The 15254-nt window shown below is 50.0% G+C and overlaps 15 non-coding genes across 15 annotated transcripts; all 15 read left to right on the plus strand.

Moving 5' to 3' along the window:
* The first annotated feature begins 4621 nt into the window (after nt 1–4621).
* Nucleotides 4622–4695, plus strand: Trnan-guu. Its single transcript has one exon. It is a non-coding gene; the product is annotated as a tRNA-Asn (tRNA).
* A 689-nt stretch (nt 4696–5384) lies between these two features.
* Trnat-cgu lies at nt 5385–5456 on the plus strand. Its single transcript has one exon. It is a non-coding gene; the product is annotated as a tRNA-Thr (tRNA).
* Nucleotides 5457–5789: 333 nt separating this feature from the next.
* Nucleotides 5790–5863, plus strand: Trnan-guu. The gene has a single exon. It is a non-coding gene; the product is annotated as a tRNA-Asn (tRNA).
* Nucleotides 5864–6552: 689 nt separating this feature from the next.
* Nucleotides 6553–6624, plus strand: Trnat-cgu. Its single transcript has one exon. It is a non-coding gene; the product is annotated as a tRNA-Thr (tRNA).
* Nucleotides 6625–6957: 333 nt separating this feature from the next.
* Nucleotides 6958–7031, plus strand: Trnan-guu. Its single transcript has one exon. It is a non-coding gene; the product is annotated as a tRNA-Asn (tRNA).
* Nucleotides 7032–7720: 689 nt separating this feature from the next.
* Nucleotides 7721–7792, plus strand: Trnat-cgu. The gene has a single exon. It is a non-coding gene; the product is annotated as a tRNA-Thr (tRNA).
* A 333-nt stretch (nt 7793–8125) lies between these two features.
* On the plus strand, nt 8126–8199 carry Trnan-guu. Its single transcript has one exon. It is a non-coding gene; the product is annotated as a tRNA-Asn (tRNA).
* Nucleotides 8200–8888: 689 nt separating this feature from the next.
* Trnat-cgu lies at nt 8889–8960 on the plus strand. Its single transcript has one exon. It is a non-coding gene; the product is annotated as a tRNA-Thr (tRNA).
* A 333-nt stretch (nt 8961–9293) lies between these two features.
* On the plus strand, nt 9294–9367 carry Trnan-guu. The gene has a single exon. It is a non-coding gene; the product is annotated as a tRNA-Asn (tRNA).
* Nucleotides 9368–10056: 689 nt separating this feature from the next.
* Nucleotides 10057–10128, plus strand: Trnat-cgu. Its single transcript has one exon. It is a non-coding gene; the product is annotated as a tRNA-Thr (tRNA).
* A 333-nt stretch (nt 10129–10461) lies between these two features.
* Trnan-guu lies at nt 10462–10535 on the plus strand. Its single transcript has one exon. It is a non-coding gene; the product is annotated as a tRNA-Asn (tRNA).
* A 689-nt stretch (nt 10536–11224) lies between these two features.
* Nucleotides 11225–11296, plus strand: Trnat-cgu. Its single transcript has one exon. It is a non-coding gene; the product is annotated as a tRNA-Thr (tRNA).
* Nucleotides 11297–11629: 333 nt separating this feature from the next.
* On the plus strand, nt 11630–11703 carry Trnan-guu. The gene has a single exon. It is a non-coding gene; the product is annotated as a tRNA-Asn (tRNA).
* Nucleotides 11704–12392: 689 nt separating this feature from the next.
* Trnat-cgu lies at nt 12393–12464 on the plus strand. Its single transcript has one exon. It is a non-coding gene; the product is annotated as a tRNA-Thr (tRNA).
* A 333-nt stretch (nt 12465–12797) lies between these two features.
* Nucleotides 12798–12871, plus strand: Trnan-guu. The gene has a single exon. It is a non-coding gene; the product is annotated as a tRNA-Asn (tRNA).
* The last annotated feature ends 2383 nt before the right edge of the window (nt 12872–15254 follow it).

Raw genomic sequence — 15254 nt, forward strand, 5'->3', positions numbered from 1 at the left:
CAGTCCAGTGGTAGTAGCGCCCCTCCACAGGTTTTGCGCACCCCTGATACAGAATTTCCTCCTTTGCGTGCTAAATCTGATGTTGTTCCGTCTGTCCCTCAGGTGGGTGTGCCACTTTTGAATAATAAGAGGCGTCGCCCACACGATGGAAATAGTACGGATGAGGATCTCCCTGAGATGCCCCAGTCCGAGCGACCGGCATCCTCCGAGCCACTGTGTACTGTAGCTGCTCCCTGCCTTCCTGAGGTAGCGGTTCCGGTGGCGGCTGCTGGCGCCCCTCCGGCCTCCGACGCAGCTTCTCTCGAGTCGGGTCGTCGGTCGGGCCTGTTGGCGCCGTCTTCCGAACCGACTTCCATGTCACAACAAGTGGAGCCGCGACAACTTCCTGCTTCGCTGCCCCATACCTCTGCCAGCGGAGCTGCTCCGCTTCCTTCCAACTCTGCGGCCTCGGACCTTCCTGCTCACGTTTCGCCTCCGTGCAGTCCATGTTTGCCGGGAGCTAGTGCAGGTGTTGACCATTCCGTTTTGTCGGATGTTTCCCCCGCGACCCCGGATCCCGCATGTGGACCGGCGCGGGTGGTGTCGGATGCAGAACTTGACCCCCCTACGTCACCGGCGGCTGAAGTTTCCTTGCCCGTCAGCCGACGCAAGTTACGCGTTCAGCCGAACGTTAATGCTGTTCGTAAAAAACCGAAACGTAAGGGATCCGCGGAACGGGGTAGCAGTCCCCCTCCCTCGGATGCCTCTGCCACCCCTGCTATGGACTGTGACGCTGGTGCGTCGGTGTAGGTGATTTGTTTTCTCGCTTTTCTCTCTATGGTTCAAGCATACACCTTTCTTACCTTAAATGTTAACCGTATTGAGTCCGACGTTCGCATTGCCTCTTTGCGGCAGTTTATTTACGACGCCTGTGCGGACGTAGTGTTTTTGCAGGAAGTGTTGTTTTCTGATCTCTCTCTACCTGGATTTCAAACTGTTTTTAATGTCGCGCCGGAATATTCAACAGGAACTGCTCTTTTCTTTCGAGAGGGCATTCCTATTACTGACATTGAATTCCTTGACTCTGGCCGTGGGATTGGTTGTCGTCTTTTTGATCTCCGCCTCGTTGTTTTGTATGCCCCCTCTGGTTCGGGTCACACTGTGGCTCGATCGCGCTTTTATAAAGAAGAGCTTATTTATCTTTTACGCCAGAGTCCTCGGAGTCTCCTGCTCGGAGGCGATTTTAATTGTGTTTTACGCCCTGCAGACCAGTCCCCCAATTTTAATTATTGCCGTGATTTACATGACTTAGTTCGTACGATGCATCTGCGTGATGTTTGGGAACACAAATATCCAACCCTGGTGAAATATACGTTTTTTACCGCGTCCTCATGCAGTAGACTCGACAGATTCTATTTATCTGATTTTTTATGTGATAAAATTCTTTCTGTCGATGTTATTCCTACTAGTTTTTCTGACCATTGTGCTTTTACTGCAACTGTAAATCTTAGTCGCCAACCTGCAAAACTTTATCGTTCCCAGTGGATGTTAAATGTTTCCCACCTTGCCGACAGTGCTATGGATGATGTTATAAGTGGCGTGTGGGAGCGATGTCTTCGCTCTGTCCCGCGATACCCCTCCTTGCTGGTTTGGTGGACTGCGTTTGCCAAGCCCAAGATTCGTCAGACTTTGATTTTCTACTGTGCTGCTAGGACGCGTGATTTTAAGAACACGTATGAATATTACTACTCTGTCCTGCGTGAACTATATGACGCGGCGGGTACCTCTCCACTGCGGATCCATGATGTTCGTCGTATTAAAGCCAAGCTCTTGAGCCTTAAACGACGACAGATGGATGGTCTGCGAGTTAAGTCGAAACCTCACTCTCTTGTTGAAGGTGAACTGACATCCTTGTACCACCTGCTACGGCATCAGACTCGTCGTCGTCGCTCCTTCATCTCTTCTCTTACGGTGGATGATGGGCGACAGCTTATTGCACAGGAGGAAATGTTTCGTGCTCTTCATCAGTATTACACTAGTCTATATTCTGCCGATGATTCTGGTGAGTCTCTTTCGGATGATGTCTTTGGGGATCTAACTGCGACGATCGCGCCTGACGCGAACGGCGAATTTCTCCGGGAGTTCCAGGTAGATGATGTTTTCGATTTTATTGCTCGCTCTCCGTCCAGTAAATCGCCGGGTCCAGACGGCCTGCCTAAAGAATTTTATCTCCGTTTTTGGCCTCTTTTGGGTGGCATTTTTACGCAGATTTTAAATGAGATTGTCAGGGGGATGGATGTGCCTGCCGATTTTAAAGTAGGGAAAATTGTTTTAATCCCGAAGTCCTCTGGTCGTTTATCTGCTGCCAATCTTCGTCCGCTCACATTGCTGAATTTTGACTATAAGACAGCTGCTAGAGCGCTCAATAGCCGGTTGTCTTCTCTGCTTCGGGGTGTGATTGGTGCACATCAATGTTGTTTTCATGATAGATCTATTCTGACACCAGTAGCCGAATATCGGGATGTTGTCTCGGTTGCGGCGGTTACAAACGTACATTGTGCCTTTGCCTTCCTTGATTTTTATAAGGCTTTTGATCACGTCAGTCATGTGTTTTTAGATCGTGTTTTAGGTACAATAGGTTTTAACGCTTCATCACGTGGTGTTCTTGGCAATTTGTATAGGGGAATAACAGCTCGGGTGTGAGTCAATGGGCAGCTGACGCCGCCCATTGCTATCCGCCGCGGAGTGCCTCAGGGTAGTCCGCTCTCTATGTCTTTATTCGTATTGTCCCTGGAACCGCTGCTTCGGACTATTGCTCTCAAGCTTCAGGGTATGTCCCTCTCTGGTGGGAAGCTCTCTGTTAAGGCATATGCGGATGATGTCGTTGTTCTCCTCCGTCAACGTGATGATATCCCGTTGTTGAAAGGGGCGGTTGATGCATACTGTCGTGCCTCTGGAGCGCGTCTCAATCAGGGTAAATGTAAGTTCCTTGATATTCGAGGATTTCGCGATGCTGACGTCCCTTGGGCCACTTTTGTCGATCGCCATACGTCCTTGGGGATTATCATTGATCGGTGTCCTCTAAAAATGGCGGCTCTCAATTGGAAATCTGTCACCGAGAAGATACAGGGGGCTCTGATGGTCCATGAGCAGCGCTCTGCTACCATTTTGCAAAAAGTCAGAATTTTAGACACCTACGTCCTATGTAAAGCTTATTATGTTGCTCAGCTGTTCCCACTTCCCATGATGGTGGCGAAAAGGTTGCGCCAATTGTCTAGCAGGTTTATATGGAAGGGCCATCTATTCAAGTTACGTTACGAGGTAATGACGAAACCGCGTCTCTCCGGAGGCTTGGGCCTCTCTGACATTACTCGCAAGGCGTCTGCTTTGTACGTCCGCCGAACGACTCTAATTGTTACGCAAGAAGTGACTTCAATTACATCCAGGCTTTTTACTGTTGTGCGTCCGGCGAGCCTTGCTCCACCTGTCGATGTCGGACGCCTAAATTTTAAGTTGAAACACATTCGGGAATTTTACATTGCGGTGAGTTACCTCGGTGACGTCTTCTTGCGGCGACCGGTGCCAACGACCAAGGGCTTGATTGCCCGCTGGGAGGGGCTGGCCGGTCCCAATCCAATAGAACTGGCGTCCCCATCTGTGTCCTGGAGGAACGTCTGGAAGAACGTTAGTCTGCCGATCCACTCTATGGCCGTGGCGTCCACGTGGTATAGGGTAATAAACAATTTGGTTCCCACCAATGTACGACTGCACCGTATTGGTCTTTCTGACACGGACACCTGTACTCGGTGTGGTCTCCTGGATACCCTTGAACATCGATTCACCTGCTGTGGGCACCTTGCTAATTGGCGTTGGCTCAGGAAACAACTTGCTTTTGTCACTAGGTCTGCTGAAGCCGCTTATACTATTGACATCATCGTCCGGCCCGATTCTTCCTTTTTTCCGCGGACGAAGCTCCATACCGTCATGTGGTTGATTGGCCATTTCGTACATTTTGTCAACAGTTGTCATGAAGAGGATGGACACCTAGCGTTTCGGCAGTACATGCTTACTGCTTACTGGCAGCGCTTGCGATTGCCAGGCCTCCGAGATGATTTTGCCAATATGCTTAGCCTGACATTTGAAAGAGAGGGTGTTGGCTAAGGTCACCTGTGTGAGCCATTTTCTTTTATACTGTTTCTGGATTTGCCGCCTTTATATATGTTTAAAAAAAAAAAAAAAAAAAAAAAAAAAGTGGTAGAGCACTGGTCTCGTAAACCAGGGGTCGTGAGTTCGAACCTCACAGAAGGCATTCATTTTTTAAACCTTCCTGCAAGGAGCGGAGCTATCTCGAGCAGCATCTAACACATGGCAGTACACTGAATGAAAGGGATGTTCTACAACCTATGACAAGTATTCTACTGGCCTCAGAGGTTTTCTGAATGCATAGGCAGAACATTGGTTTGTATGCATTTTGTAGTATAATGTCATGCTTGGCGATGTCATTCGTTTACGAGCCTCGCTACAGTGTGCATGCACGTTATCCATGTGAAGAGGCGTAAGCAAATGCTACCATTCTGCGAGATTCCTGCAGAAGGTATACGAATTGCATTGATATACAGAGCACAAGGGAGCCAAAGTCAAGGCCTCCGTGGCGCAATCGGCTAGCGCGTTCGGCTGTTAACCGAAAGGTTGGTGGTTCGAGCCCACCTGGGGGCGAAATCGTTTTAACCGGCACCGAGGTGAGGACATACGTCAACTTTGTTAGAGATACACAGCTAGTGTGACAATTTGGCTGCGTTTGAGTGATGCCACAGAGCCTTATACACATTCAGCCAAGTGACACTGTAGGTAAAAACATGGCCCTACACAGACGTTCTGCTGTTTTCCTTTTTATTCGTCATGTGTGACACTGCAGTAGAGGGGCGCCCGCTACAAAAGACGTATTCTTTACATTCAGTTTCAGCATATACGTCGCGAGTGCCACATGACATGGCCTGTCTCTCGATGTCGATTTGTATTTGGTGTGTCTTAAGTGTCGGTCTGCAGTAGGCCGCTGTTGGCCGAGCGACGTGCAGTCGCCTTACATGAAGCCCCATGGGCAACGCCAGTGCCACTGTGGACAACAGCGCACTGTAGCCAGAGAGAGGAGCCGAAAGGCGCATTTCGCAGTCGAGCCACGCTATCCCACAAGCTGTGCACTAGGTCAGGATTGTGCAGACCGCTAACTTTTGGTGGGCCGACGCTCGTCCTCGATCGTAAGGGCGAAACATTCAAGAGATTTGGAAAACGGCAATGTGGACACCCCCAGCAGCAGCTGTGTGCCAAATCCGATATCTGGTCGAGGGCTGCAAGATTCAGTATGATGAAGTAACAATTTGGGGATAGCTCACAAACGCTAAGCTGCCGCCTTCTTAGCTCAGTGGTAGAGCACTGGTCTCGTAAACCAGGGGTCGTGAGTTCGAACCTCACAGAAGGCATTCATTTTTTAAACCTTCCTGCAAGGAGCGGAGCTATCTCGAGCAGCATCTAACACATGGCAGTACACTGAATGAAAGGGATGTTCTACAACCTATGACAAGTATTCTACTGGCCTCAGAGGTTTTCTGAATGCATAGGCAGAACATTGGTTTGTATGCATTTTGTAGTATAATGTCATGCTTGGCGATGTCATTCGTTTACGAGCCTCGCTACAGTGTGCATGCACGTTACCCATGTGAAGAGGCGTAAGCAAATGCTACCATTCTGCGAGATTCCTGCAGAAGGTATACGAATTGCGTTGATATACAGAGCACAAGGGAGCCAAAGTCAAGGCCTCCGTGGCGCAATCGGCTAGCGCGTTCGGCTGTTAACCGAAAGGTTGGTGGTTCGAGCCCACCCGGGGGCGAAATCGTTTTAACCGGCACCGAGGTGAGGACATACGTCAACTTTGTTAGAGATACACAGCTAGTGTGACAATTTGGCTGCGTTTGAATGATGCCACAGAGCCTTATACACATTCAACCAAGTGACACTGTAGGTAAAAACATGGCCCTACACAGACGTTCTGCTGTTTTCCTTTATATTCGTCATGTGTGACACTGCAGTAGAGGGACGCCCGCTACAAAAGACGTATTCTTTACATTCAATTTCAGCATATACGTCGCGAGTGCCACATGACATGGCCTGTCTCTCGATGTCGATTTGTATTTGGTGTGTCTTAAGTGTCGGTCTGCAGTAGGCCGCTGTTGGCCGAGCGACGTGCAGTCGCCTTACATGAAGCCCCATGGGCAACGCCAGTGCCACTGTGGACAACAGCGCACTGTAGCCAGAGAGAGGAGCCGAAAGGCGCATTTCGCAGTCGAGCCACGCTATCCCACAAGCTGTGCACTAGGTCAGGATTGTGCAGACCGCTAACTTTTGGTGGGCCGACGCTCGTCCTCGATCGTAAGGGCGAAACATTCAAGAGATTTGGAAAACGGCAATGTGGACACCCCCAGCAGCAGCTGTGTGCCAAATCCGATATCTGGTCGAGGGCTGCAAGATTCAGTATGATGAAGTAACAATTTGGGGATAGCTCACAAACGCTAAGCTGCCGCCTTCTTAGCTCAGTGGTAGAGCACTGGTCTCGTAAACCAGGGGTCGTGAGTTCGAACCTCACAGAAGGCATTCATTTTTTAAACCTTCCTGCAAGGAGCGGAGCTATCTCGAGCAGCATCTAACACATGGCAGTACACTGAATGAAAGGGATGTTCTACAACCTATGACAAGTATTCTACTGGCCTCAGAGGTTTTCTGAATGCATAGGCAGAACATTGGTTTGTATGCATTTTGTAGTATAATGTCATGCTTGGCGATGTCATTCGTTTACGAGCCTCGCTACAGTGTGCATGCACGTTATCCATGTGAAGAGGCGTAAGCAAATGCTACCATTCTGCGAGATTCCTGCAGAAGGTATACGAATTGCGTTGATATACAGAGCACAAGGGAGCCAAAGTCAAGGCCTCCGTGGCGCAATCGGCTAGCGCGTTCGGCTGTTAACCGAAAGGTTGGTGGTTCGAGCCCACCCGGGGGCGAAATCGTTTTAACCGGCACCGAGGTGAGGACATACGTCAACTTTGTTAGAGATACACAGCTAGTGTGACAATTTGGCTGCGTTTGAATGATGCCACAGAGCCTTATACACATTCAACCAAGTGACACTGTAGGTAAAAACATGGCCCTACACAGACGTTCTGCTGTTTTCCTTTATATTCGTCATGTGTGACACTGCAGTAGAGGGACGCCCGCTACAAAAGACGTATTCTTTACATTCAATTTCAGCATATACGTCGCGAGTGCCACATGACATGGCCTGTCTCTCGATGTCGATTTGTATTTGGTGTGTCTTAAGTGTCGGTCTGCAGTAGGCCGCTGTTGGCCGAGCGACGTGCAGTCGCCTTACATGAAGCCCCATGGGCAACGCCAGTGCCACTGTGGACAACAACGCACTGTAGCCAGAGAGAGGAGCCGAAAGGCGCATTTCGCAGTCGAGCCACGCTATCCCACAAGCTGTGCACTAGGTCAGGATTGTGCAGACCGCTAACTTTTGGTGGGCCGACGCTCGTCCTCGATCGTAAGGGCGAAACATTCAAGAGATTTGGAAAACGGCAATGTGGACACCCCCAGCAGCAGCTGTGTGCCAAATCCGATATCTGGTCGAGGGCTGCAAGATTCAGTATGATGAAGTAACAATTTGGGGATAGCTCACAAACGCTAAGCTGCCGCCTTCTTAGCTCAGTGGTAGAGCACTGGTCTCGTAAACCAGGGGTCGTGAGTTCGAACCTCACAGAAGGCATTCATTTTTTAAACCTTCCTGCAAGGAGCGGAGCTATCTCGAGCAGCATCTAACACATGGCAGTACACTGAATGAAAGGGATGTTCTACAACCTATGACAAGTATTCTACTGGCCTCAGAGGTTTTCTGAATGCATAGGCAGAACATTGGTTTGTATGCATTTTGTAGTATAATGTCATGCTTGGCGATGTCATTCGTTTACGAGCCTCGCTACAGTGTGCATGCACGTTATCCATGTGAAGAGGCGTAAGCAAATGCTACCATTCTGCGAGATTCCTGCAGAAGGTATACGAATTGCATTGATATACAGAGCACAAGGGAGCCAAAGTCAAGGCCTCCGTGGCGCAATCGGCTAGCGCGTTCGGCTGTTAACCGAAAGGTTGGTGGTTCGAGCCCACCTGGGGGCGAAATCGTTTTAACCGGCACCGTGGTGAGGACATACGTCAACTTTGTTAGAGATACACAGCTAGTGTGACAATTTGGCTGCGTTTGAGTGATGCCACAGAGCCTTATACACATTCAGCCAAGTGACACTGTAGGTAAAAACATGGCCCTACACAGACGTTCTGCTGTTTTCCTTTTTATTCGTCATGTGTGACACTGCAGTAGAGGGGCGCCCGCTACAAAAGACGTATTCTTTACATTCAATTTCAGCATATACGTCGCGAGTGCCACATGACATGGCCTGTCTCTCGATGTCGATTTGTATTTGGTGTGTCTTAAGTGTCGGTCTGCAGTAGGCCGCTGTTGGCCGAGCGACGTGCAGTCGCCTTACATGAAGCCCCATGGGCAACGCCAGTGCCACTGTGGACAACAACGCACTGTAGCCAGAGAGAGGAGCCGAAAGGCGCATTTCGCAGTCGAGCCACGCTATCCCACAAGCTGTGCACTAGGTCAGGATTGTGCAGACCGCTAACTTTTGGTGGGCCGACGCTCGTCCTCGATCGTAAGGGCGAAACATTCAAGAGATTTGGAAAACGGCAATGTGGACACCCCCAGCAGCAGCTGTGTGCCAAATCCGATATCTGGTCGAGGGCTGCAAGATTCAGTATGATGAAGTAACAATTTGGGGATAGCTCACAAACGCTAAGCTGCCGCCTTCTTAGCTCAGTGGTAGAGCACTGGTCTCGTAAACCAGGGGTCGTGAGTTCGAACCTCACAGAAGGCATTCATTTTTTAAACCTTCCTGCAAGGAGCGGAGCTATCTCGAGCAGCATCTAACACATGGCAGTACACTGAATGAAAGGGATGTTCTACAACCTATGACAAGTATTCTACTGGCCTCAGAGGTTTTCTGAATGCATAGGCAGAACATTGGTTTGTATGCATTTTGTAGTATAATGTCATGCTTGGCGATGTCATTCGTTTACGAGCCTCGCTACAGTGTGCATGCACGTTATCCATGTGAAGAGGCGTAAGCAAATGCTACCATTCTGCGAGATTCCTGCAGAAGGTATACGAATTGCGTTGATATACAGAGCACAAGGGAGCCAAAGTCAAGGCCTCCGTGGCGCAATCGGCTAGCGCGTTCGGCTGTTAACCGAAAGGTTGGTGGTTCGAGCCCACCCGGGGGCGAAATCGTTTTAACCGGCACCGAGGTGAGGACATACGTCAACTTTGTTAGAGATACACAGCTAGTGTGACAATTTGGCTGCGTTTGAGTGATGCCACAGAGCCTTATACACATTCAGCCAAGTGACACTGTAGGTAAAAACATGGCCCTACACAGACGTTCTGCTGTTTTCCTTTTTATTCGTCATGTGTGACACTGCAGTAGAGGGACGCCCGCTACAAAAGACGTATTCTTTACATTCAATTTCAGCATATACGTCGCGAGTGCCACATGACATGGCCTGTCTCTCGATGTCGATTTGTATTTGGTGTGTCTTAAGTGTCGGTCTGCAGTAGGCCGCTGTTGGCCGAGCGACGTGCAGTCGCCTTACATGAAGCCCCATGGGCAACGCCAGTGCCACTGTGGACAACAGTGCACTGTAGCCAGAGAGAGGAGCCGAAAGGCGCATTTCGCAGTCGAGCCACGCTATCCCACAAGCTGTGCACTAGGTCAGGATTGTGCAGACCGCTAACTTTTGGTGGGCCGACGCTCGTCCTCGATCGTAAGGGCGAAACATTCAAGAGATTTGGAAAACGGCAATGTGGACACCCCCAGCAGCAGCTGTGTGCCAAATCCGATATCTGGTCGAGGGCTGCAAGATTCAGTATGATGAAGTAACAATTTGGGGATAGCTCACAAACGCTAAGCTGCCGCCTTCTTAGCTCAGTGGTAGAGCACTGGTCTCGTAAACCAGGGGTCGTGAGTTCGAACCTCACAGAAGGCATTCATTTTTTAAACCTTCCTGCAAGGAGCGGAGCTATCTCGAGCAGCATCTAACACATGGCAGTACACTGAATGAAAGGGATGTTCTACAACCTATGACAAGTATTCTACTGGCCTCAGAGGTTTTCTGAATGCATAGGCAGAACATTGGTTTGTATGCATTTTGTAGTATAATGTCATGCTTGGCGATGTCATTCGTTTACGAGCCTCGCTACAGTGTGCATGCACGTTATCCATGTGAAGAGGCGTAAGCAAATGCTACCATTCTGCGAGATTCCTGCAGAAGGTATACGAATTGCGTTGATATACAGAGCACAAGGGAGCCAAAGTCAAGGCCTCCGTGGCGCAATCGGCTAGCGCGTTCGGCTGTTAACCGAAAGGTTGGTGGTTCGAGCCCACCCGGGGGCGAAATCGTTTTAACCGGCACCGAGGTGAGGACATACGTCAACTTTGTTAGAGATACACAGCTAGTGTGACAATTTGGCTGCGTTTGAGTGATGCCACAGAGCCTTATACACATTCAGCCAAGTGACACTGTAGGTAAAAACATGGCCCTACACAGACGTTCTGCTGTTTTCCTTTTTATTCGTCATGTGTGACACTGCAGTAGAGGGACGCCCGCTACAAAAGACGTATTCTTTACATTCAATTTCAGCATATACGTCGCGAGTGCCACATGACATGGCCTGTCTCTCGATGTCGATTTGTATTTGGTGTGTCTTAAGTGTCGGTCTGCAGTAGGCCGCTGTTGGCCGAGCGACGTGCAGTCGCCTTACATGAAGCCCCATGGGCAACGCCAGTGCCACTGTGGACAACAGTGCACTGTAGCCAGAGAGAGGAGCCGAAAGGCGCATTTCGCAGTCGAGCCACGCTATCCCACAAGCTGTGCACTAGGTCAGGATTGTGCAGACCGCTAACTTTTGGTGGGCCGACGCTCGTCCTCGATCGTAAGGGCGAAACATTCAAGAGATTTGGAAAACGGCAATGTGGACACCCCCAGCAGCAGCTGTGTGCCAAATCCGATATCTGGTCGAGGGCTGCAAGATTCAGTATGATGAAGTAACAATTTGGGGATAGCTCACAAATGCTAAGCTGCCGCCTTCTTAGCTCAGTGGTAGAGCACTGGTCTCGTAAACCAGGGGTCGTGAGTTCGAACCTCACAGAAGGCATTCATTTTTTAAACCTTCCTGCAAGGAGCGGAGCTATCTCGAGCAGCATCTAACACATGGCAGTACACTGAATGAAAGGGATGTTCTACAACCTATGACAAGTATTCTACTGGCCTCAGAGGTTTTCTGAATGCATAGGCAGAACATTGGTTTGTATGCATTTTGTAGTATAATGTCATGCTTGGCGATGTCATTCGTTTACGAGCCTCGCTACAGTGTGCATGCACGTTATCCATGTGAAGAGGCGTAAGCAAATGCTACCATTCTGCGAGATTCCTGCAGAAGGTATACGAATTGCGTTGATATACAGAGCACAAGGGAGCCAAAGTCAAGGCCTCCGTGGCGCAATCGGCTAGCGCGTTCGGCTGTTAACCGAAAGGTTGGTGGTTCGAGCCCACCCGGGGGCGAAATCGTTTTAACCGGCACCGAGGTGAGGACATACGTCAACTTTGTTAGAGATACACAGCTAGTGTGACAATTTGGCTGCGTTTGAATGATGCCACAGAGCCTTATACACATTCAACCAAGTGACACTGTAGGTAAAAACATGGCCCTACACAGACGTTCTGCTGTTTTCCTTTTTATTCGTCATGTGTGACACTGCAGTAGAGGGACGCCCGCTACAAAAGACGTATTCTTTACATTCAATTTCAGCATATACGTCGCGAGTGCCACATGACATGGCCTGTCTCTCGATGTCGATTTGTATTTGGTGTGTCTTAAGTGTCGGTCTGCAGTAGGCCGCTGTTGGCCGAGCGACGTGCAGTCGCCTTACATGAAGCCCCATGGGCAACGCCAGTGCCACTGTGGACAACAACGCACTGTAGCCAGAGAGAGGAGCCGAAAGGCGCATTTCGCAGTCGAGCCACGCTATCCCACAAGCTGTGCACTAGGTCAGGATTGTGCAGACCGCTAACTTTTGGTGGGCCGACGCTCGTCCTCGATCGTAAGGGCGAAACATTCAAGAGATTTGGAAAACGGCAATGTGGACACCCCCAGCAGCAGCTGTGTGCCAAATCCGATATCTGGTCGAGGGCTGCAAGATTCAGTATGATGAAGTAACAATTTGGGGATAGCTCACAAACGCTAAGCTGCCGCCTTCTTAGCTCAGTGGTAGAGCACTGGTCTCGTAAACCAGGGGTCGTGAGTTCGAACCTCACAGAAGGCATTCATTTTTTAAACCTTCCTGCAAGGAGCGGAGCTATCTCGAGCAGCATCTAACACATGGCAGTACACTGAATGAAAGGGATGTTCTACAACCTATGACAAGTATTCTACTGGCCTCAGAGGTTTTCTGAATGCATAGGCAGAACATTGGTTTGTATGCATTTTGTAGTATAATGTCATGCTTGGCGATGTCATTCGTTTACGAGCCTCGCTACAGTGTGCATGCACGTTATCCATGTGAAGAGGCGTAAGCAAATGCTACCATTCTGCGAGATTCCTGCAGAAGGTATACGAATTGCGTTGATATACAGAGCACAAGGGAGCCAAAGTCAAGGCCTCCGTGGCGCAATCGGCTAGCGCGTTCGGCTGTTAACCGAAAGGTTGGTGGTTCGAGCCCACCCGGGGGCGAAATCGTTTTAACCGGCACCGAGGTGAGGACATACGTCAACTTTGTTAGAGATACACAGCTAGTGTGACAATTTGGCTGCGTTTGAGTGATGCCACAGAGCCTTATACACATTCAGCCAAGTGACACTGTAGGTAAAAACATGGCCCTACACAGACGTTCTGCTGTTTTCCTTTTTATTCGTCATGTGTGACACTGCAGTAGAGGGACGCCCGCTACAAAAGACGTATTCTTTACATTCAATTTCAGCATATACGTCGCGAGTGCCACATGACATGGCCTGTCTCTCGATGTCGATTTGTATTTGGTGTGTCTTAAGTGTCGGTCTGCAGTAGGCCGCTGTTGGCCGAGCGACGTGCAGTCGCCTTACATGAAGCCCCATGGGCAACGCCAGTGCCACTGTGGACAACAGCGCACTGTAGCCAGAGAGAGGAGCCGAAAGGCGCATTTCGCAGTCGAGCCACGCTATCCCACAAGCTGTGCACTAGGTCAGGATTGTGCAGACCGCTAACTTTTGGTGGGCCGACGCTCGTCCTCGATCGTAAGGGCGAAACATTCAAGAGATTTGGAAAACGGCAATGTGGACACCCCCAGCAGCAGCTGTGTGCCAAATCCGATATCTGGTCGAGGGCTGCAAGATTCAGTATGATGAAGTAACAATTTGGGGATAGCTCACAAACGCTAAGCTGCCACCTTCTTAGCTCAGTGCCAGTTCCGCTTTAGACGCCGTGCAGTGTGGACGTGCCTAGTCTTCCGCTCCGCCGTAGCGTTACGTATAGTGGACTATCGTTTTTGTTTACGTGTTGTGTTGCAACTTCTGTGAGTGTTTCTCCGTCGTTGTTTCGTACCTTGTGTTACTTTCTGTCCTTATTTCAGTGTTTTTTTGTGTAGCGGTTTCGACCGCATATTTTGAAAATGTCGTCCCAGGTTATTCCTCGTCAGGCTACAGTTAGTTTTGCTTTTGACAAGTCAACCCGCCATGTGCAACCTAGTTCTCTTGAGATTCATGATTGGTTGGTAGATACCTTTGGTGTTCATTCGGCTCAGGTGCACACTGCTTATTTTGATACCGAACTGTATGTTTTCTTTGTTAAGTTTATGGACCCACTTCAGGTTGATAAAATTCTTTCTAAATACGGTCATCAAGTTCTCTTTCGGCATCGGGATGATTCTGTAAGTACCGTGCTGCTTTCCAATGCTTCCATTACGTACACCAGTGTTCGTGTTTACAACCTTCCACCGGAGGTGGATAATGTCTATCTTAAGGAGGGTCTACAGAAGTATGGTGATATAAAGAGCATTCGCCTTGAACGCTGGTCAAGCCAACATCGCCTGCAATGTTACAGTGGTATTCGTTCAGTCGAAATGCACGTTAAGCAGAATATTCCATCTCACCTGCAGATCGGTGGATATCGTGTCCATGTAACATATAGTGGTCAGGTTGGCACCTGTTTTTTGTGCAATGAAAGTGGTCACGTGCGTACCGACTGTCCGCAGAGAGTTTTTGTTTTAAAAAATTCTCTCGAACAGCGTCGCAAGTTAACGGTCGCTGACCTCGTTGCAGGTGGTTCTGCTCTTGGTGTAGCACAGTCCAGTGGTAGTAGCGCCCCGCCACAGGTTTTGCGCAACCCTGACACAGAATTTCCTCCTTTGCGTGCTAAATCTGATGTTGTTCCGTCTGTCCCTCAGGTGGGTGTGCCACTTTTGAATAATAAGAGGCGTCGCCCACACGATGGAAATAGTACGGATGAGGATCTCCCTGAGATGCCCCAGTCCGAGCGACCGGCATCCTCCGAGCCACTGTGTACTGTAGCTGCTCCCTGCCCTCCTGAGGTAGCGGTTCCGGTAGCGGCTGCTGGCGCCCCTCCGGCCTCCGACGCAGCTTCTCTCGAGTCGGGTCGTCGGTCGGGCCTGTTGGCGCCGTCTTCCGAACCGACTTCGATGTCACAACAAGTGGAGCCGCGACAACTTCCTGCTTCGCTGCCCCATACCTCTGCCAGCGGAGCTGCTCCGCTTCCTTCCAACTCTGCTGCCTCGGACCTTCCTGCTCACGTTTCGCCTCCGTGCAGTCCATGTTTGCCGGAAGCTAGTGCAGGTGTTGACCATTCCGTTTTGTCGGATGTTTCCCCCGCGACCCCGGATCCCGCATGTGGACCGGCGCGGGTGGTGTCGGATACAGAACTTGACCCTCCTACGTCACCGGCGGCTGAAGCTTCCTTGCCCGTCAGCCGACGCAAGTTACGCGTTCAGCCGAACGTTAATGCTGTTCGTAAAAAACCGAAGCGTAAGGGATCCGCGGAACGGGGTACCAGTCCCCCTCCCTCGGATGCCTCCGTCTCCCCTGCTATGGACTGTGACGTTGGTGCGTCGGTGTAGGTGATTTCC

The sequence above is a fragment of the Schistocerca piceifrons genome, chromosome 5 (genome assembly GCF_021461385.2).
Source record: "Schistocerca piceifrons isolate TAMUIC-IGC-003096 chromosome 5, iqSchPice1.1, whole genome shotgun sequence".
In the NCBI taxonomy this organism is placed as follows: Eukaryota; Metazoa; Arthropoda; class Insecta; order Orthoptera; family Acrididae; genus Schistocerca; species Schistocerca piceifrons.